This window comes from Mauremys reevesii, linkage group 2 (genome assembly GCF_016161935.1).
Source record: "Mauremys reevesii isolate NIE-2019 linkage group 2, ASM1616193v1, whole genome shotgun sequence".
Taxonomy (NCBI): domain Eukaryota; kingdom Metazoa; phylum Chordata; order Testudines; family Geoemydidae; genus Mauremys; species Mauremys reevesii.
Genome location: NC_052624.1, coordinates 181988047 through 182010359, shown reverse-complemented (window position 1 = coordinate 182010359; position 22313 = coordinate 181988047). Strand labels below are relative to the sequence as shown.

Genomic DNA, 22313 nt, shown 5'->3' with positions numbered 1-22313 from the left:
GGAAAATGGCACCAAAAATCACTGCCAGGTGTATCTGAGTGTAGCTACTTTTTGTAGTCCAATTTTTGTATGCAAGGTCATCCTTCTGGTGCTACCTTAGAAACTGGCCTTATCCTATAGAGGACATTGAATGATAACACTGCAAGTCAGCTGACTGCTGTGTCACAGAGCTGCTGCTTTCTACATTATCGCAACTGCCAGAGCTCTTAGTGCTGCAGTTTTCTAGTCGCAGTGCGGCAAAGCAGACGCATAGAACTAGGCACAAAGCAACACAGGTTTTTTATTCTTCGATCTTTTTTTTTTTATATGAGGGAAATTTACTTTTGTTCGCATAAGAGCAGACATACAGCCTGGATGTGCACATTGGCTTCTAACTTGGCAGCGTTTTCAGCTGAGCAGCTACTGCTCGGAGCCTGAGACCCAAATTGCCTCTGATGAAGAACAACTGGTTTCCCACCTTGTTTACTAATAGTTTTTTATACCACGGTGATATACCTGCAAGAATAGGACAAAGGAGGCGGCACTTCTCACTGTCTGACTGGGGCCTTTGCAGCCACTTCACTGCTGAAGCTTTCTAAACGAGCCAAGGGTCACATATAATATTGGCATTATAGATCGATTGTAAGAAACTGCAGCAGTTAGAGCAAAGCTCAAACAAGAAACCAGACTCGCTGACCTAAATCAATCCCAGTCCTTCTGGATACAGGGCAGCAGTCGACTAGCATTGACACAACCAGCCATCAAGTGGAGAGTCTCTGGGATTGCAATCTGTGTCAGTTGGAGCCTGTGAGAATGAAACACTCCACTTTCGGTTATCCACTTGCTTCTTTTTTTCCCCCTTCTTTCCCTGTAAGCAGCTATTAATTGTGCTTGGTTTCTAAGTGTATATTTGTGTGGATTAGTCTGTCTGTAGTGCAGTCCTTATCTGCTCTAGCTGGAAATCAGGGCACTAAGTCAGCCTGCTTTAACAGTTGTTTCTTTCTGCGTGATGCTATGCAGCTAGAATGGGTTACACTGACAACAAAGGAGGAAGCACAAAGCATCACTTTATCTTCTGGGCTGTTACAGGAACATAACTCTTTTTTTCGATATGCCGCCCTCTTTTTCTTTTCTTCTTTTTTTTTTAAATTCATCTAATCGAAGAGCCTAACAGACAATCATCATGGATGTGGTTTTTAATGATTTGGAAAAGACAGCCTGTGGAGACTGTGATTTGAGACAGCATCACATTTAGGTTATTGCCAATTTGAAATACTTGGTTTGTGAAGCAGAGCCCTAAGGGACAAGCTCAGTAACTGAGAGAAAGATCGTAGATAAAGAAATAAAAATGACAAGCGTAATGGAGGTTCTGCAAAAGAGACTGTCAGAGAATCAGTTCATGGATGGCAATTTCACCAGTCTGAAACTGAATAATTCATAGAATGAAATTACCCTGCTTTCACCTTTCCATTTAAACCGGCATGATCTGAATCTCTAATAAATTTTCAAGATAAAGTAAAACGCCAATTTGAATCTGAAGAGCTTTTAAAACCAGATGCTACATTCTGAATCTTTCGATACCTTTCACAATTTTCCTGTGAGAACCGCACTTCATCACGAAGCACCATTACCAGTGAAAATTACTGTGATTACAATAGCAACAATAGAATATCATCAAATGATACCTAATTTTCCTAATTTACTAAGGCTGACAGTGTGGTTTTAATGCCCATCGTGTGTCATCATGTCTGGTATTGGATCAGTATCACACTGGAACAAAAATGTCTTAGTCTATGCCTCAATCTTTGGTACTTTTAACTTTGAAAACACAGGAAAATCTATATACAGTGTTAAAAATGTGCATTGTAAGCGTGTTTTAAGGTATGGGTGATTCTCCATGATTTTGTTTAGCTCCTGAGTACTGGTTGGCATTATGTTACTAATTTGTTTATACCGTATACTGTTGCACAAAGACTGCAGCAAATGATTAACAGTGTGGAGAATCCGCACTATGAAAGCAGTAGCAGTGCTTTCATAAATTAAGCCAATATGGGTTTTGTGCCTTATTTGTATGGTTACCTGTTTTCAGGTTAAAAATCCTTTTCTGGAATTGCTGGTCATGGTTGCGTTCCTTAAGTATTTGATTTTTAAAATGCACACCATTGCCAGTAAAAACAACTGTATGTAGCACTAACAGGATTTTTTCCCCTCTTCAGCAATTAAACTATGATATGTGTATGCTCTGAAAAATATGTGCTGATCATTGGAAATCTCTTACTGAAAATAACTTATTTTAACAAGCTGGGAAACACAGTGCTTCTGAATCTGCTCTCATTACGCCTTGAGAAGCTGTTCTGGTAACAAATCTTCACTTGGGAACTGGCCATAATTTTGTACAGCGGGATGCATGACTTCTGAAACAATAGGTAGCATTTATACAGTATGTCGGTTCCTACGGATAGGATACAGGAGAGTATTTTAACATGTATTTTGAGATGGAGTCCTTATCATTTAATAGTAGAGTGGGTGAGAGGCACAGAAGTTTAGAAATATGCATTCTTTATGGAGGCAGTTGTGGGTTTTTTTGGTATGTGTTTGAGTTATATACCTCAGTTTTGTTTTTCATTCCACCATCAGGTCTATTTTATCTTCAAAAGATATTTTCGAATGGAAAGAAGGTAAGTATTTCTACTTATTTCCATGATTGTGTAATATTTTCTATCTAATTTCATTTGGGGAAAAGTGCACTTTTCTATTGTAGGTTTATATAGACAGTATCTCATGGCATACTGTACAAAATATCCTCAGTATCTGTTTTTAATAAAACTAAATAAAGTAGATTTTAAAAGAAAAATTTGTGTTCTTTAGTCAAAGTCCTTTTTTTTTAAATTGCTACACAAGACAAAAGACTTCTTTTTTTTACATTGAATGTTTGCTCTTAGATATTATTTAATAAGGATCTACTAGATTTCATTATGAGTGTTCTTAAAACTTTGCATGGTACCATTTTGGATTTTAAGATACTGCGTCGTCCTACACTGTGTTATATCTCTGAATTTTCAGTATAGGAGTTCAGTCTGTGTTCATACTATGTGTAGAAGTGGCAGAAGGTTTTGCAGTTTGTGCTGTGGTAACAAAGGGCTTTGGAAAGGCACTAAATATGCTTATGCAAAAGGTTTAGGTTTTTTAATATTCAGTAACTGTGATTTAGCAAACAGTTTTTCCTAGGCAGCAGATTCTTTAGCTGCTAAACTATCAGGAATTAATTAGTGTAATCAGTGATGTGAAAATCTATTTTGTGTTCATCACTTTTAAAGTGGTATTCAGAAATTAACAAAGAAAGGGCTTTGTACAGTGCAAAGACTGCTACTCTTTTGGTGAAAGTGTGGAAACTATGCTATGCTACCTTGGTAATAAAAGGCAAAATATTCAAACTAAACTTTTCATGAGAGAATTAAAATAAGTATATTTTAGACGTGAGCTGCTTTATAACATATATTTTACATTTGTATGCATCTTAAAGATATAATAGATAATGTAGCAATTAGTATAGAATATGAATTTTGCATACTGGAACATGAATAATTTTTGAAAAATTCCATACAAATATGGGTTAGCACTGATATTAGTATTACAGTTGACTACTGGTAGTCCGTTGAGCCCTTCTGTTCAGATCCTTATACCATGTTCGTCACAGTGGTGATGGTCTGTATAGAGTTGGTTGGTCACATGGTGCTAGCTGTCCTCATTTCCAGCTACAAAACAGTATTAAAAAATAAGAAAATGTATTTTTAGCAATGTCTTGATTTGCTCCCCTAAATTTGTATGGTCTGATCCAAAGCCTATGGAAGTCAGCTTGAAGAATCCCATTGAATTCCATAGGCTTTGGATCAGGCCCTTATTAACAATAAACGTGACTCAGATCCTCTTTGAATGGTCCCATGTTTAATCTGCCAATTGATTCCTTCTGTGGCTCCAAATCTACCTCATGCTTCAAAATAAGCGGTGCTGGTACCTGGTCCAGTCTAATATTACCTTTTTAATGTAAGCATCTTCTGTAGTTGCCACAAGGTTGCTATGAGATGGCCAGTAGGAGGGGAGGTGGTCTGTGAGACACTCTGCCATAAGCACCTTATGAAAATGTTTGAGAACACTGCAAGTAAGCTATACATTTAGGTCTGCTGTATATTTAAAAATAAGCAGCACTGTCATGTGCCTCTAAATATACTGCTGATTGTAAATGGGGGTGAGGGAGAGAGACAAAATCAAACACTTAAAAAAATTAGATAAATGTTGGCATTGTTACATTATTAAAAATTGTTAAAAATATAACTATATATTCATATAGCAATGGCAACTATAACAATAATATTTGTATGATTGTATAAGCAATTAATAAAATGCAGCCAAAACTGAAATATGCTGACATTGAGTAATATAATGACTGAAAGATAGCTAATGTAACGCCAATATTTAAAAAGGGCTCTAGAGGTGATTCCGGCAATTACAGACTGGTAAGTCTAACGTCAGTACCAGGCAAATTAGTTGAAACAATAGTAAAGAATAAAATTTTCAGACACATAGAAGAACATAACTTGTGGGCAAAAGTCAACATGGTTTCTGTAAAGGGAAATGATGTCTTACTAATCTATTAGAGTTCTTTGAAGGGGTCAACAAACGTGGACAACGGGGATCCAGTGGACATAGTGTACTTAGATTTCCAGAAAGCCTTTGACAAGGTCCCTCACCAAAGGCTCTTACATAAATTAAGTTGTCATGGGATAATAGGGAAGATCGTTTCATGGATTGAGAACTGGTTAAAAGACAGGGAACAAAGGGTAGGAATAAATGGTAAATTTTCAGAATGGAGAGGGGTAACTAGTGGTGTTCCCAAAGGGTCAGTCTTAGGACCAATCTTATTCAACTTATTCATAAATGATCTGGAGAAAGGGGTAAACAGTGAGGTGGCAAAGTTTGCAGATGATACTAAACTGCTCAAGATAGTTAAGACCAAAACAGACTGTGAAGAACTTCAAAAAGATCTCACAAAACTAAGTGATTGGGCAACAAAATGGCAAATGAAATTTAATGTGGATAAATGTAAAGTAATGCACATTGGAAAAAATAACCCCAACTATACATACAATATGATGGGTGCTAATTTAGCTACAACTAATCAGGAAAGAGATCTTGGAGTCATCGTGGATAGTCCTCTGAAGACGTCCACGCAGTGTGCACCGGCAGTCAAAAAAGCAAACAGGATGTTAGGAATCATTCAAAGAGAATAAGACAGAGAATATCTTATTGCCCTTATATTAATCCATGGTACACCCACATCTTGAATACTGCATACTGATGTGGTCTCCTGATCTCAAAAAAGTTATACTGGCATTAGAAAAAGTTCAGAAAAGGGCAACTAAAATGATTAAGGGTTTGGAAAGGGTCCCATATGAGGAGAGATTAAAGAGGCTAGGACTTTTCAGCTTGGAAAAGAGGAGACTAAGGGGGGATATGATAGAGATATATACAATCATGAGTGGTGTGGAGAAAGTGAATAAGGAAAAGTTATTTACTTGTTCCCATAATACAAGAACTAGGGGTCACCAAATGAAATTAATGGGCAGCAGGTTTAAAACAAATAAAAGGAAGTTCTTCCTACAGCACACAGTTAACCTGTGGAACGCCTTGTCTGAGGATGTTATGAAGGCTAGGACTGTAACAGGGTTTAAAAGAGAACTAGATAAATTCATAAATTCATTAATGGCTATTAGCCAGGATGGGTAAGGAATGGTGTCCCTAGCCTCTGTTTGTCAGAGGGTGGAGATGGATGGCAGGAGAGAGATCACTTGATCATTCATTACCTGTTAGGTTCACTCCCTCTCGGGCACCTGGCATTGGCCACTGTTGGTAGACAGGATACGCGGCTGGATGAACCTTTGGTCTGACCCAGTATGGCTGTTCTTATGTTCTTATAATTACAAATAATAAAATAAATGGTACAATCTACAAAGTGAAACTTCTTAACTAAAATCCTATATTATAGTATAACGTGGATTGGCTCTGGCTTTGTATTTATTATTCCTTTGCAATGATGTACTATTACATACAATTATATCTTCAATACGGGGAAAATACGGTCCCAGTCACTTTTGCACATGAGTAACAAATGGATCTACTCACCTTAGTAAAATTACTCGTGTGTAAACGTTTGTGGGATTAGGCCCTAAAGCTACACTTGGTAGTGATCCTAATTCTATAGCACATATAACAAAATATTGCGACCAATTCTTCTAACATTGAAGTCAATGGCAGAATGATTGGTCCCATTTGCTTTATGTTTATGGCCTTTTTGCTTTTTCTGAAAGTTGCTTTTGTTTCTTTCCTATAAGTGATAGTATATTTGATTAAATGATAAATGGAAGTTGCTTCCTGTATTCAAAGTATTCAAACACTCATATCCTGGAGTAAACAAACTCTAAGAATGAACATCCAGAATATGTTGGCTAATCATATAGCAGGGAACAGCAAGATATTGTATGTCTGTCATTATAATGAAATGTACCATCCGGGCTGTCAATCTTGCATTCTTATTGGTACTAAAAACCATGCTGGTTTTGGGTGGCCACTGCCTCTCTAAACTCCCTGATCTAAAGCCCATTAAAGTCAGTGGAGTACTAGAATGTAGTAACTCAAGCTAACTGTTGCAGTGAAGACAAGCCCTCTCTCTTCCCCTCCTCTATCTACACACACAGAGGCCCCAATTCAGGAAAACATCCCTAGTCAGAAAAGTCCTATGGGATTTAAGCATGTACTTTCCTGAATAGATTTAAGTGCATGCTCAAGTTCCGCTCTGAATTGGAGCCATTTTACAAATTAAGTGGGGTACTGAGTAACATAGTAGAGAAGGAAGTCAGAAGTTGAGGCTTCCATATTTTCTGTGGGCTAATGGACGGGGAATACCAAGGACCGTAACCAATCAAAGCTGAGGGATTGTCACAATTACTGTACATTCCTCTATTCTATTTGGCTACTGTCCTTCAGAGCACCGGCATTTTTTACTGTATAATTACTAAGAAATAACTGTACACGCTGATGGAAATCTGAGCCTCTCAGAATGCAGAGAAATGAATAACTGATGAGTGTACAGTTATGCACTGTAACTCTAGAGTCCTCTGTACTCTGGCTGATATAATATATAAAAACAATATATTCTTATTTCCAGACAGAAAACTATGATACATGCTGTTAACCTTAACTCCATCTTACAGTAAATTAAGGTTAAAAACAAATTACAGGGATATTGTAGGCATCCCAAAACCAAGCATTAGAAATCCAGACAATTCAGTTACTGAAAAGAAATCCAAGCATTTTAAGATAAGAAATACCTAATTAAAGTACCCAAACAACTTTACTCTGCCCTGCAGGAACTCCAGAGGATGACCATCTGATACACTAAATTGCCTAAATCAGAATCTGTGGTTCTAAATTAAATTAAATTGATTTTGAAAGGATTAGATTTTTAAAATATTTATTTTCATTCATAACAATTAGATACAATGATCATTAATAACTTAATTATAAATTAATTTATTCAAATGTAGCCTATGCACAAGATTTCTGTTAACTCTATGGAAAATTGAAGAGTCTACTTTATTCCAGTGTTACAATCATTCCAGACAAAGAAAAGACTGACAAAATGCCAAGTTCTTAAAAGGACCCAAATTTTAATTTATTTTAAACCATAAACAAATTAACAGATTTATTTGTAAATTCATCTTGTACTCAAGAATAAGTGCTGTAAATTTGGGAGGCTAGGTTGTATTTTTCATACACAACAAAGAGGTTGAATAGCTTTATGGCCAAATATAACTAGTCTTTACTATGGAGTCACTGTTGTCATCTCCATAGTATTTTACATACTAGTAATATATACAATAAAAATCTTCTCGCTTTGTCCATAAAAATATCACTGTTGTTCTGTACAAATTTTATTGTCATGTACATTTTAGTTTAGGTATACCTATTTTTAGGTGCAGTTAATAAAGCAAATTTTGACATCATGATGGCTATTTGATGCATAAAGCTTCACAAAAAGATCCCCTCAGCCTCAAGATCACATACTTATAGATGTGCATCTATGACCAGATTATCCATCTTGGGCCAAATTCTGTCGTCAGTCATATCAGCTGCAGCTCTGCTTGGTCCATAGTGTTCTTTTGGTAGATGTTATGTATTGTGCACATTATTGATCGGTTTTACTGAACTTTCAAAGGAAAACTTTATTAGCAGTCTGATCCAATGCCCCTGGGAGTCAATGGGAGTCTTTCCATTGACCTCAGTGAAGACAGAATCTGGCCAGAGGTCCAATTTTTTTTTCTGAGACAGGGATATATGTTATATATTACCAGAAAATGATAGAAGTGTAATATTAATATTACTAAAGGCAGTTCTACAGTAGAAAGTTTTGCTGGTTTAACTATACCAGTATGGTAAAAACAGCAAAATCCTGCTAATGCAGACACAGTTATATCTGTATAAAAGTGTCTGTACCACCATAGTTTATGTTATAAGCATTCTTATGCACATGTAAGCTGCGTCTATACTACAGCTTTAACTATATCAGTAAAAAAGTACATCCCTAACTGGCATAACTATGGTAGTAAAACTTTAAGTGTAGACCAGGCCTAACTGTAGAAGTTATAATGATATACTAAGTCTGTTAGCAAGAAATAAACAGGAAGAAAACCCAAACCCACCAAGAATTTGTAACAGATAGCTTTATTATTCTGTTTGATTCCTTTTCTGTGGACTGAGTAAGAAAGTCTGTCTATCAAAAGCTTGCTGAATTCATAATTTAGTCAAAATAAAAGGATCAACACGCCAATTTAATTTTTTTTATTGTTTCATGTGGAGTAAATCAAAATTATTTAGGAAATCTGATTACAAGCCCTGGTATTCATACAGTGATGTTAAGATGTGTATCTGAGTAGATCTTTTTATGGGTCAAGTTCTGTCTGGCCCTTCATGTAATTTGGGAATAGAAGCAATCTGAAAGGAAAGCCAGGACATAGTTAATATGTCCCAATCCCTGCAAATCTGTGGAACTGATACTCATAGTCCACCATAGAGAGCTGTTTCCAAATGCTACTTGGAGATCGGGGCCACATGTTTTAGTGCTGATCCACGAATCACTGTGGCCACTCTACAGCCTTACCTGTCCAGAATACTCTCGTTTTTTCCAGGAATAATTTGTGTGGACAGCTGGTTGGGGATCCCGAGCTGACGAGAATGTGGGTGCAAAATAAAACTTATCTGTATTGTGGTAGTACCAGGGAACCACACTCAGGGATTACGACGTGATTGTGCCAGGTACTGTATAAACACAATAAAAAGATACAGAAAATAAGCAATTTTGGGCAGTAATAGCAGCATTAATTTGTATCCATTTGTGTGGGAGGGAAGGGGAATCAAATAGAGGCAGAATGTGGCCTTGTGTGGTTTTACCATTCAACTGCTTAAGAGTGAAAGAGGAGAGACCAAAATTCACATTAATAGTTAAAGAAGAATAAATGTCTTCATATGCTAAAGTCTGTATGTGCTTGGTTATTTACTTAGCTGTGTGTAGCTGCTGAGCTGCCATTATTATCTAAGCACTAGTCATGGTAATGAATATTTGGTTGCTTACAGCGGCATTTATATTTCCATGGTCCCTAAAATGGAAACCAGACAGACCTTTACTTTACATATGTTGTATTTATATGCACACATTAAAAAAGGGTATCTGTCCATATGCTCTACGCCCCCCTGATGTAATTTGAAAGTACACAAAACCTCAAAAGAACACTCCAACTTAGCTAACATGAATCAATGACATTCAGTATGACCCACAGCCAGAAACCAAAGCAAATCAAAAGCTGAAACCACCCTTCTTCTCCAGCAGCTCACCACCCTCGCAATTCTCTATCATGTACAAAAGCCTGTAAAAAACCCTAAGATTTGCACTGTACCCTGATGGTCCTTAAATTCAGGCTATTTCTGACCATCAGGTGAATTCCAGAGTGGCAGACCCCCAAAGAGAGTGCTTTGTCAGCAGTCCCCCCTTTTTGTTTGTACCATCTGGGCTTCAGCTTGAAATACCTCTGATGATCCGAACCAGGGGAGCGAGGCTGTATTCTAATGTCTTTAGCCTGCATGACAGAAGTAAAACATCTCCACCTAGATTTCTCCTCCTGTTGTTGGCTTTATTGCTGCGAAGGGCTGGGTGCTTCCGGCAAGGTGCTGAGTACCTTCAGCTCCCAATGAAGTTAGTCGGAGCAGAACTCCTCAGTTCCTGTTGAGATCAAGCCCATTGGTGCTAGATTTCTGTGTAGACAAATGCCAGAGAGAAAGTCAATCAAACACTGTTTAAACTCCATGTAATGTAACAGTATGGCAACAGCAGCACAACGTGCTTTACATAATTTACAAAGTTATCAAGACATTATCAAAAAAGCTTCAGACAGACGAGGCGCTGTAGTAATCTGTAGAAAGACTCAGATTCATGTTAGTGATGCCTCAAAGCCGTTGGCCTAAAATAGAAAATGCCATACAGACCTCATAACTTAATCCTCCATATTCATTACAAAATCTGGCCCATATCTCTGTTTGCGTTACTCAGACAAATAACCCCTATAACTCAGTGGCTCTACTCACATAAGATGAGAAGGCTTTGACCCTAAAATTCCTGAGAAGTCTGCAATATCCATTTATATTTTAGTCCTCAAATCACTGAATCAAACAAGTCCTACAGTGTCACTATGTTCCAGTTTCACTAAAACAATTGCTAAATTATTTCCCCTCAGTCTTCATGTTGAATCACTACATAAGGTAAAAATTCCATGTACATGTTACACATATTGGATTAAATGGCCCTTCAGACAAGAATCAAGTTTTATTTAATAAATATTAAGGATTTGTCACTTACTTCACATGCATTTCAGTTATAGTCAAACAATAGAGCTGCCTGGCATGATGTTTCTGTTTTAATGAGTCCAAATCATCATTCTGCTACCATCTCAAAGCTCCCATATGTTTCAGCAATGAACAGAGTTAGAATCATCTAAATGTAGTAGTATTGTGCAAGAAGGAAGTTAATCAACATCTTCTTTCATGAGGCAAAAAATAATAAAAAATTGGTATAAATAACTTAGCTCTTCCTTGGATGACCTTAGCTTATTCAGGAACTCCTGGCCCCAACATATACCAACTATTTCATGTAAATGTAACCCAGTAGAAAAGGTCTATTAAAATGATTAAGGATTCATTGTATGCATTATCCCACAATTTCTGAAACATAGGAAAATCCCACTGACTTTCACAGTTGCTGTGCAAGTATAAAAGACAACCTTCAACCCTTAACTGACAGGAATTTAAATATATTAATTTATATTTTATTACATATCTAATACTGTAAATAAGTAACATAGGATAGTTAATATCAAGGCATTACATTAAAATGTAATGCAATGGTACTAATAAAAGTTTGTACTCTGAACAGTGTTTTAATCTGACATGTCATTTTCATTATGAGTAAGGTGCATAAACCAGGTTTATTGTTCTCAGCATGTGATACAAATTTTAGGGTCTGTATTTTAATGTTTTGACTCCATCTACTTACTCAGCTCAAACGTCTATTGAAGTTAGAGTTTTCTTGAATAAGAACTACATTAAACCCAAGTAAATGATCCAATCACTGAGCTATGGGATATTCTGATGTGGGTCTCCCTCAGTCTCTCCTGTTGAGGTGTTCCACTTACATTTAAATTCAATGAAATAATTCAATAATTAAATATTAATTGGGCTCATAAGCGCCAACTTCCCCGCTTTCTCCTGGGTGCTCAACCCACCCTCAGCCCCACCCCCACCCCACCCCTATAACTCAGTGGCCCCACCCCTGCTCTGCCCCCATTCCAACCCATTCCCCAAAGTCCCCACCCCAACTCCATCCATTCCCTGCCCCTATTCCAACCCCTTCCCCAAATCCCCGCTCCAGCCCTGCCTCTTCCCCTGAGCGTGCCGCATTCCCGCTCCTCCCCCCCCCCCGGAGCTTGCGCACGCTGCCAAACAGCTGTTTAGCAGCATCTGGGCAGAGGAGGAGGTGGGGTGGGGGGGAGCTTGGCTGCCGGTGGGTACAGACCACCCACTAATTTTTCCCTGTGGGTGCTCCAGCCCTGGAGTTGGCACCTATGATTGGGCTAGAGAGAGTGAGAATCACCCAGTGGTTAGAACACTCACCTGAAAGGTGGCAGATCCCTGTTCAAATCCCATCTCATCAGGCAGAGGGAAAACTTGAACCTCCTGTATTGTAAGTACCCCAACCAATGGGCTAAAGGTTATAAGTAGGTTTGATATTCCCCACCCTCCCCAATAATTTCAATGGATAATACTGATGTTTATTTTTAAGCATTTTAAAAAAGATGTTTAATCTATTTAAATTTTCACAGTTGCAGGAAATTATGGGGGGGATCAGACACTTATTTAATGACAGTAAACATTGAGATTCAGAAAGTTAACCATTTAAAACACAAAGTGTCAACCTCACATGCCAAAATATACAAAGCAGATAGCCTTCAATCAAACTCCTTTTTCTTACTCTGCTTATTGTAAATTTCAATTATCAATAGAAATATTTTGTCATCAGTTTGTGTGTGTACTGCGAAATTGACTTTACTGAGATTTGCCAATTTAAAAATCTAATTTTTCAAGCCTAGTTTGAAGGGAGGTCCCCCCTGGCTGTTTTGTGTGGTGTTAAGGAGACTCTGAGCACACCTACCAGACTGGGCTCTGCACACGAGTTAGGCAGAGGAGCCCCTATCTTCCCAGCTCGTGGATCACTTTGGGGCACAGACAGGAGCTATGAACCCGGACACCTAAAGGGAGGCAGCAGCGTGCATGCCTAGAGGCAGGAACATAAGTGCTTAGGGAACTTTTATTGCAAAAACTTAGGAGCCGAGTGACTTTAGGCACCTACAGGGTTGGGTGGTAGTTGAGCAGGAGTTTTGTGGACCACAGTGGCACCTAAAACAGGACTTAGGCTCCTAACTCACAGATTTAGGGACCTATGTCCCTTTTTGGATCCAGGCCTTAAGTCATTTTTCATGCTCTTAGGCCCACTGATGTCAATGGGACTGCTCACATGACTAAGGGCTCCTCACATAGTGGTTTCTCTGACTGAGCCCCAGTAGTGTAAAGAAAACTTTACAATGAATTGAGTTTTGCACAGCTCCAATTTAAATACACTTTTCACAGCATTATGAAAAAACAGGCTGCATATGTCAATAACTTGTACTGCTATTTCTTTGGCTCATCATCTTCACAATCCTTAACAATTTTTATTTACAGTATTTTAATAAAGGATTTAAGGGCCTGATTCAAATTCCATTGAAGTCAACGGAAAGACTTCCATTGAGTGCAGTGGGATTTGAATCAGGTCCTTAAGCACCCTTCAAAGTGTATTTATTGGTTCAGTAATATATTCCATTCTGGAATGACTTGATGCATTTCCAGTCTTGTGCTACCCGTCCTCTCTTCATAGCTCATGTTTCCCTCCCTGGGCTTCTCATCCAATCTCAGTCTCTGCCCCCCATTCCTCACCAGTCTCTTTGCCCAGCCAGTGCCAGTTCTCCCCTTGTTCCCTGGCTCATCGTTTGATCTATTCCACTTCCTCCACCCCACTGGTTCTCAGTCCTAGTCTCTCCCTTGGCTCCTCATCCAATTTGAGTCTCCCCATGACCTATCACCTTCCCAAACCATTTTCTTCCCAGACTCCTAGTCTCCTGGATGACCCAGTCCCAGTCATCCACCACCCCCGGCTTCCAGTCTCCTTGTCCAGCCAGCCCTAATCTCCCTCCAGCCTAACTCCCAGTTTCCATCCCCACCTCTGTCAGCCTCTCCTTTCTCAGGCTGCTTGTCCCAATCGATACCCTCATAGGTCCAGTTCTTGTCCCCTCTTCATTCAGATCAGGCAGGTTTCTTATCACTGCTGTTTGGCCCAGTAGTGGGGTTATTCAGAGCACAAGGAGGACAGTCTCCCTGTTCACGGGTAAGGTGCCCAGACCTAGCATGATCTGCAGTGTCCCAGGGCTGAAATGTCATGGAAAGTCCTAATCAGCCCCACGCTTGAGCATGCCCAGGATGGATGGAATCTTCATGGAATTTAGCTGCTCCAATCTAAGAAATCTTTACTAAACATGTGCCAGCGAGGGTTGCCAGGCGTCCAGTTGCCAGCTGACCAGGTTGCTAAAAGTCCAGTTGGCTGCAGTGGCCGGCTCCGTGCAGCTCCCGGAAGCTGCCAGCATGTTCCTCCAGCTCCTAGGTGCAGATGTGGCCAGGGGGGCTCTGTGCACTGCCTCTGCCTGTGGCGCAGACACCACCTCAAGCACTGGCTCCGCAGCGCCCTTTGGCTGGGAACGCCCACAGATTCCTCACAGGGAAACCCCCAGCCCTGAGCTCCCTCCTGCATCCAAACTCCCTCCCAGAGCCTGCACCTCCTCCCACACCCCAACCCCGTGCCCCAGCTCAGAACCCCTTCCCGCACCCAAACTCCTTCCCAGAGCCCACGCCCCCTCATACACTCCTTCCCACAGCCGAACCCCTCAGCCCCAGGGCAGAGCCCCCACCTGCACCCCAAACTCCTCATCCCCAGCCCCAGCCTGGAGCCCTCACCCTCTCACACTCCTGCCCCAGCCCAGTGAAAATGGAGTGAGTGAGGGCAGGGGAGAGCGCGTGACGGAGGGAGGGGGCGATGGAGTGAGCAGGGGTAGGGCCGTGGAGCAGGGGCAGAGGCTCATGGTGGGGCAGGGGATGGGGCAAGGGTGTTTGGTTTTTTGCAATCAGAAAGTTGGCAACCATAGTGCCAACTTGATTTTTCAGAGGCTTGTAACTTGGTCAAATTTGGGCAGATTTTCATGGGATGGCAAAAGGTACATCTCTGGCACAAAGCCTCCCCCCTGCCAAATTTCAAGACCCTGCTGCAAAACATGGGGACAGCTGAGCTTTTCAAAGAAAAGGTCTCAAGAATTTTTAACATGGGCAAAATAACGTAGAATCATAGAAATGCAGGTCTGGAACTGAGGTCATCTAGTCCAGTCCCCTGCACAGAGGCAGGACTAAGTATTATCTACACCATCCTTGACAGGTGTTTGTCTAACCTGTTCTTAAAAATCTCCAATGACAGAGATTCCACAACATTCCTGGATAATTTGTTCCAGTGCTTTACTACCCTTATAGTAAGGCAGTTTTTTCTAATGTCTCATCTAACTCTTGCTTGCTGCGATTTAAGTCCATTGCTACTTGTCCTGTCCTCAGTGATTAAGGAGAACAGTTTATCACCCTCCTCTTTATAAACTTTTATGTATTTCAGGACTGTTATCATGTCCCCTCTCAGTTGTCTCCAGACTAAACAAATCCAGTTTTTTCAACCTTTCCTTGTAGGTCGTGTTTTCTAGACCTTTAATCATTTCTGTTGCTTTGTCCATATCTTTCCTCAAGTTCCCCCCAGAACTGGACACTACTCTAGTACATAGTTTCCCCTAACTTTGTTCTCAGAAACAGCTGAGTTATTCTTGTTGAAATTTTCCAGAAATGATAAGCATGAGGCACACACCCAGCATGGAAAATTTCAACTCAAAAGTTTAGTAATGTTATAAGTAACTGATAGGGTCTTATAGTGGGAAGTACTGAGCAACTTTAATGATTGGCAGTCCTACCTGCCCTGTGTATAATAAGTATGATAAATACAAATGAAGTCATCATTTAAACTTCTCTTAAAGGATAGCATGAGCACACAATTTCTAGCAATATTTAATTAAGACACAATTCTCCATCCTTAAAGGCATTTCTTGGATTAAAGACAAAAAAATTATACTGATTTGGATATGAGTGGTTTCTTAATATACGAATGAGATTTGCTGTTTAACTACAATACTTCTTGCTCATTTATACAGGATTAAATTTTTTGCCAAATTTGGGACCAGGAAGAAATTTCCACCTCATTCCCATGGCTTGGATTGTGGTTGGTCCTTTCACTTCCTCGGGATCAACAAAGATGGGATCATCAGGTAGGCATACCTCACTCAGAAGTTTTCTTTCATTTGCTAGGTGCTGTACTAAAAGCAAATTGAAAATCTGTATTTTTGACCTAGTTTTCATCCTGCTCTAGAATATGCATTCAGTACTTCAGAGAACAGCATACCATTTCTAAATATCATCATTCCAGCCTCAATTAAAAAATTACTAATAATGCTATTAACTTTAGAGGAAAAAAATCTGCATTGTATCTTCAGGTCAGTTTTCTAAAAGCCTGATGTAATTCTATTATCTATTTTCAACTACAGTAACTCCTCACTTAATGTTGTAGTTATGTTCCTGAAAAATGCTACTTTAAGTGAAACGATGTTAAGCGAATCCAATTTCCCCATAAGAATTAATGTAAATAGTGGGGGTTAGGTTCCAGGGAATTTTTTTTTGCCAGACAAAAGACTATTTGTGTGTGTGTGTGTGTGTGTGTGTGTGTATACACATATTCATACACACACACATACATATATATATATACACAGTATAAGTTTTAAACAATTTAATACCATACACAGCAATGATGATTGTGAGGTTGGTTGAGGTGGTGGAGTCAGAGGTGGAAGAGGATGGGATATTTCCCAGGGAATGCCTTATTGCTAAATGATGAATTAACACTCGGCTGAGCCCTCAAAGGTTAACATGACCAAGCGGAAAAGATAGGACAAGAACACACCAAAAATTAAAAATAACTAACAAGTGGCGATATAAGAGAAATTCCTCATTAATCATAGAATCATAGAATCTCAGGGTTGGAAGGGACCTCAGGAGGTCATCTAGTCCAACCCCCTGCTCAAAGCAGGACCAAACCCAACTAAATCATCCCAGCCAGGGCTTTGTCAAGCCTGACCTTAAAAAGGACCTCTAAGGAAGGAGATTCCACTACCTCCCTAGGTAACCCATTCCAGTTCTTCACCACCCTACTAGTGAAAAAGTTTTTCCTAATATCCAACCTAAACCTCCCCCTCTGCAACTTGAGACCATTACTCCTTGTTCTGTCATCTTCTACCACTGAGAACAGTCTAGATCCATCCTCTTTGGAACCTCCTTTCAGGTAGTTGAAAGCAGCTTTCAAATCCCCCCTCATTCTTCTCTTCTGCAGACTAAACAATCCCAGTTCCCTCAGCCTCTCCTCATAAGTCATGTGCTCCAGCCCCCTAATCATTTTTGTTGCCCTCCGCTGGACTCTCTCCAATTTATCCACATCCTTCTTGTAGTGTGGGGCCCAAAACTGGACACAGTACTCCAAATGAGGCCTCACCAGTGCTGAGTAGAGGGGAATGATCACATCCCTCGATCTGCTGGAAATGCCCCTACTTATACAACCCAAAATGCCATTAGCCTTCTTGGCAACAAGGGCACACTGTTGACTCATATTCAGCTTTTCATCCACCATAACCCCTAGGTCCTTTTCTGCAGAACTGCTACCCAGCCATTCAGTCCCTAGTCTGTAGCAGTGCATGGGATTCTTCCGTCCTAAGTGCAGGACTCTGCACTTGTCCTTGTTGAACCTCATCATATTTCTTTTGGCCCAATCCTCTAATTTGTCTAGGTCCCTCTGTATCCTATCCCTACCCTCCAGCGTATCAACCACTCCTCCCAGTTTAGTGTCATCTGCAAACTTGCTAAGGGTGCAGTCCACACCATCCTCCAGATCGTTAATGAAGATATTGAACCAAACCGGCCCCAGCACCGACCCTTGGGGCACTCCACTTGATACCGGCTGCCAACTAGACATGGAACCATTGATCACTACCCGTTGAGCCCGACCGTCTAGCCAGTTTTCTATCCACCTTACCGTCCATTCATCCAGCCCATACTTCTTTAACTTGCTGGCAAGAATACTGTGGGAGACTGTATCAAAAGCTTTGCTAAAGTCCAGAAATAGTACATCCACTGCTTTCCCCACATCCACAGAGCCGGTTATCTCGTCATAGAAGGCAATTAGGTTAGTCAGGCATGACTTGCCCTTGGTGAATCCATGCTGACTGTTCCTGATCACTTTCCCCTCCTTTAATATCTTGTCCACTAACATATACTTATTCGGACAATAAATAAATAAATTGTTCTTGCACAGAGAACCCCAAACGTATTTCACAGTCCAAGTAAATTTGGAGCAGTTGCGAATAAAATGACTTCTGAAAGTGTAGAAAAAACTGTGAGTTTATAAAAATTATCAAAGATCCCAGCTAATCATATCAGCATAGCATATAATCATAATACTTGGCATATATATAGCCCCTCAATATGAGGATCTTAAAATGCTTTACAAATATTAATTAAGCCACTGTAAACAACTATAGGAGATAGGTAAATATCTCCATTTTACTGTTTGGAAAACAGGTGCAGAAAGATTAAACGCCTTACCCAAAGTTATACAGGAGTTCTGTGGCAAAGTGGGCACAGGTCTCCTGACGTATTTTAACCACAAGACCCTCTGGATGTATTGAGGTATAAATGGAGAGAAGAGAGATGCCATTTGTACCTTGGGAGTACGACTAAAAACTCAGACTTTCAACACTTGTGGAAGAGCAACTATCTCAGAAGTACAGGCAAGACAAACCCTAATTAACCTGTGAGGACTTACAAACATATTTTTCTGTTAAATTATTTTTATATGAAATTAACAGCAAATAGGTTTCAAGAAGATTGAAAAATTAGCTTCACCTGCTACTGATTTTCTTCCTAGTTGCAAAGTCTATTGTTTGATATGGCAAGAAATAAGCTGTTAACCATAATGCATATTAATGCATGACTAGAAGGGGACATATTTAATCATCAAAAGGGCATTGATCAGTAGTTGTTCATCTGAAAATAATTCCATTCCTGTACTTGTGCAATTTTACATGTCATGATGCACTTAATATGAGCTCTGTAAATGTAGTCCTCATTATCTAAATCCACATTCTTATGACTAAATTTTCTGCACACCTCCAGAAATTCATCCACAGTATTTGATAGCACACCCATATTTCACATGACAGTTAACTGTGTGCAGAGATACTCAGGCATGTTTTTAAACACTTGCTGAAATGTTGACATTTATCAACATATTGGGCAATTTTGATGATATCCCTAAATGAGGACCTCAGCTGTATCTTGCTATTGGCTAATTTGCATTCTATGCCAGTTAAGAACATGAACCCTTTTCAGGAAAACTTTCTGGGCCAGAAGTTATCTCTTGGGAAAAATAATTCTTGTCCTTAAACAAGCGTGGCATATGCATTGAGATCTGCTGATAAAAATCGCTATATAAGAGCTAGGAATTATTACTGTTATTGAAGTGGGGGTTGGGAAGGAATGCACTTAGAGCTTTTCTCCTGTATGCTCCCCAGGCAAGGGTCTGGGATAAATCCATCCATCCCCCTGCACTCGAGGCAGGTCCTAGACAACTACTCCTATGCACAATCCACCCCAGAGGGGACAGGAAAGAGAACCAAGTCTCTTTCCCTAGCTCATTTTCACATTGATCAATGTAGCTGACCAGCCACTCAGAGAGGAACAAGCTGCACCATTAATGGAGGTTCCCCCTCCCCCCCCCAAATCATTTTCACTTTGCTATTTACATGTTTTATTTTTCAGGATAATGTTAAGTGTGTTATTACCAACTGCTAATAGAATATTTGGTAAAGATCTTAAAGTTGCAGTTTCTTCCAAATGATGTTGTAAATCACATTTAATAGGAAAATATACATAATTTATAATGAATATATAGATTGTGTGTGTATATATGTGGGTGTTTACTTAATATTCAGTGTGTCGTCATAGAATACATATATAATTGTTATATTTTGTTTTCAAAATAATTTGTGATTTCTTTATATTTTGAGATTCCTGAAGAATCTAAAAACAGTTTTTATTCTCCTTTGCCATTTTTTTTCCTCTGTTTGCTTCATTGACCAAAGAATCTGGTCTTGTTCTCAAATAATGCCAATTCCTTAAATAGTACAGTGCTGTGATGTATTTTCGAATGTTTCAAGAGCAGAAAAATATAAAGAGCCCCCATAGTGCTATGTGATCCATAGTTTTTATCTATCAACAGGGGAAATATTAGTTTTCAAAGGAATAGATTATGAGTGCACAAGAAAACCTTAAAACTTTGTTTGAATTTTGATTCTGTAGGCCAAGCCACAGCACAATCTCAGAAAAATTTTACAATGTTTATGGAATTTGCTTCCCTTAATTTTTTCTTGGCTTTTTTTTTTTTGTATAGCTTTCCTGAATCTTGAGTTGTTTTTCTCACTCAGATATTAGGTTTGCCTTTCTCTTCCTAATACTCAGATTCTGTCTTCCTGTGGTAATTATTATTTTTGCCACTGTTTCCTGATGCTATTTCAGCCTAACAGCACATACCTAGTCAGACAGACATTCTTCTTGCATCCCATTCAGTTTCTATCTGCCTCCTGTTTGTCTGTTCTAGCATTCTGATGTCATAACAATCTAGAACAGACAGTCAGAGACTGAAAGAGCAGAGCAGGACAAAAATAAATGCAATAGAAAGTGAATTGTATAGAAACAGAGAAAACAAAAAATACTTGCTCCTAGCTGCGTAAAAATAATTTGGTACCTATTTATCAAGCTAAATTGTTTTCTTATTTCAAAACAGAAAAGAATTACAGAGCTCATTTACACATGGTTGACTCTTGCTTGAGCAATTTTTCTAATGTATTATGCACAAACATGATTTTCTTTCTGTTGTTCTTCTACCTTATGTTTTCAGAAAACAAAACAGCTATTTTGGACAGTACAAGGACAAAACCATTTTTCCATTCATGCTTAATTTCCTCTACATCCCATTTACATTTTCCCAGGGCACAGATGGTAGTGCATTCTTGGAACACATTCCATCTTGTGTTTTTGGAAGATTCCCCTATTCAAGATTACAGTGCTCTGAGGCATCTACTAGTTTTTATTGTTCTTTCCCTCCCCTAAATAGTGTGGTTATTGGGTTGGGTTGGGAAATTGAGATAATCTTCTTAGCATATGCAAATCCAGAGCATGCCCATGACACATTAATACCCAAATGCACAAATTAAAAATAAAAGGATATAAGCGTAACTTCTAAAAATTATTAGGGAACAAAACCTCCAGCGAGCCTTAACCTGTTTACTAACAGTGCACTTAATGTATTTAGTTCACAAATGTGCTCACTGCAATTGAATGTGGTGGGTCTTTGTCAGGCTGCCTGAAGGAAAAAGGGTCATTGCTCTGTAAGGGGCCTCTCTGCAATTAGGTTACAGTGGGCGTAGGGTAGGAGAACTTACCTGAATAGATCAAGGAAGGAACAGGAAGTGGCCAGGCAGGGTGGGGGACACTACTCCTCTAGATGCCCATGGAAGGAAGGTATTTCCATCTCTAGCAGTTCTGAAGAAGTCCTGCGTCTCAGCAATCATGGGGTAGCAACATGCACTCTCCGACCTGGGATCAGAGGAGGATTTTGTTTTCCCAGTGATCTGCTATCCGCACTGTGCTAGTTGCCTTTTTCTTTAGGGGTTAGGAAGGAATTTTTCCCTTCCCTTCAGATTGGCAAAAGTGGGGTGGGTTTTTTTCCCCTTCTCCACAACAAGTCAGGGACCCGGTGGGGTAGGGAAAGAAATTGGGTCAAGTGGTTGCAACGTAGTAGTTAGCAGGTGTCCAGTGCCATACTCATTCCAGAGAGGTTATATGGTTCTCTGATAAACAGCATTTGAGGGGGATTTAGGGCATCCCCTAAGGAATTGGAGGAAGAGGTTTGGGGCTCCTAACCCCTGGTACAGTGGGGACATAACTTACCCCCTTTTTTCAGCCCCCTTAACCCTCATATAAGGGCAGGGTGGCAGGGCCCCAGCCTGTTTCCCAGGTTAGGAAAGGCTGACACCAACCTAAATAGCTGGGAAAAAAATGATGACCTGCACTGTTGAATTTATTATAGGGTATTCCCAGTAAGTGAATAATGTTGTGGCCTAATTATACCATCCGTGCTTCTTGTCTTTTTTATGGTGTGGCCAGGACAAGGTACACACAAATGGGATGTTTATGTGCCTAATCACGATATTTCTATTCTCTTGCAGTAGTATGGAGGCATGATAGCCACTATGTAGTTAAGGCTGAAAAAGCCATTCTATTCTAAAACTTGGTTGACGCTTGTTGTCACTTTCACAAAAATTCCTGGTGAGCTGAAATTTCTTGTGCTTAGTCTTATCCCAGTGATTCATTTTTTGGTAAAATTAAAAAGTCAGTCC

General features: G+C 39.6%; 3 long non-coding RNA genes across 5 annotated transcripts in view; 1 reads left to right on the top strand and 2 right to left on the bottom strand.

Annotated features, from left to right (window-relative positions):
- LOC120396779 overlaps positions 1-22313 on the top strand; it is a 61660-nt gene that overhangs the window by 37867 nt on the left and 1480 nt on the right. Inside the window, exons 5-6 of the long non-coding RNA XR_005593368.1 lie at positions 2617-2657; positions 15963-16076. This is a non-coding gene — a long non-coding RNA (uncharacterized LOC120396779). The remainder of the gene's footprint in view (positions 1-2616; positions 2658-15962; positions 16077-22313) is intronic.
- LOC120396780 lies at positions 3466-5897 on the bottom strand. The gene is made up of 3 exons (XR_005593370.1): positions 5841-5897; positions 4015-4110; positions 3466-3734 (listed from the first exon to the last, which is right to left on the bottom strand). It is a non-coding gene; the product is annotated as an uncharacterized LOC120396780 (long non-coding RNA).
- LOC120396778 lies at positions 5892-20522 on the bottom strand. Of its 3 annotated transcripts, XR_005593366.1 has the most exons (5): positions 20446-20506; positions 18460-18529; positions 10117-10341; positions 9194-9351; positions 8621-9027 (listed from the first exon to the last, which is right to left on the bottom strand). It is a non-coding gene; the product is annotated as an uncharacterized LOC120396778 (long non-coding RNA). The 3 variants fall into 3 exon arrangements; XR_005593367.1 differs by lacking the exons at positions 8621-9027; positions 18460-18529 and adding an exon at positions 5892-5947 and having other exon boundaries at positions 20446-20522; XR_005593365.1 differs by lacking the exon at positions 18460-18529 and having other exon boundaries at positions 20446-20522.